This window comes from Monodon monoceros, unplaced genomic scaffold, assembly GCF_005190385.1.
Source record: "Monodon monoceros isolate NGI ecotype Baffin Bay Population unplaced genomic scaffold, NGI_Narwhal_1 Super_Scaffold_4, whole genome shotgun sequence".
In the NCBI taxonomy this organism is placed as follows: Eukaryota; Metazoa; Chordata; class Mammalia; order Artiodactyla; family Monodontidae; genus Monodon; species Monodon monoceros.
The window spans coordinates 77,049,446-77,049,671 of record NW_021703781.1 but is presented as its reverse complement, the minus strand read 5'-3'; the positions used below and the strand labels follow the sequence as shown (position 1 = coordinate 77,049,671).

At 54.4% G+C, this 226-nt stretch overlaps 1 protein-coding gene across 9 annotated transcripts in view; it reads right to left on the bottom strand.

Moving 5' to 3' along the window:
* Positions 1-226, bottom strand: part of DOCK1 (dedicator of cytokinesis 1) — a 528,766-nt gene that overhangs the window by 434,876 nt on the left and 93,664 nt on the right. The gene's annotated exons all lie outside the window — the stretch shown is intronic.

Below are 226 nucleotides of genomic sequence, written 5' to 3'. Positions count from 1 at the left end.
TCTGCACAGCTCTCCAGACGGTCCCCTGTCTGATCACCCTCTATCACATCTGCACAGCTCTCCAAACGGTCCCCTGTCTGATCACCCTCTATCACATCATCTCAGCTCTCCAAACGGTCCCCTGTCTGATCACCCTCTATCACATCAGCACAGCTCTCCAAACAGTCCCCTGTCTGATCATCACCCTCTATCACATCTGCACAGCTCTCCAGACGGTCCCCTGTCT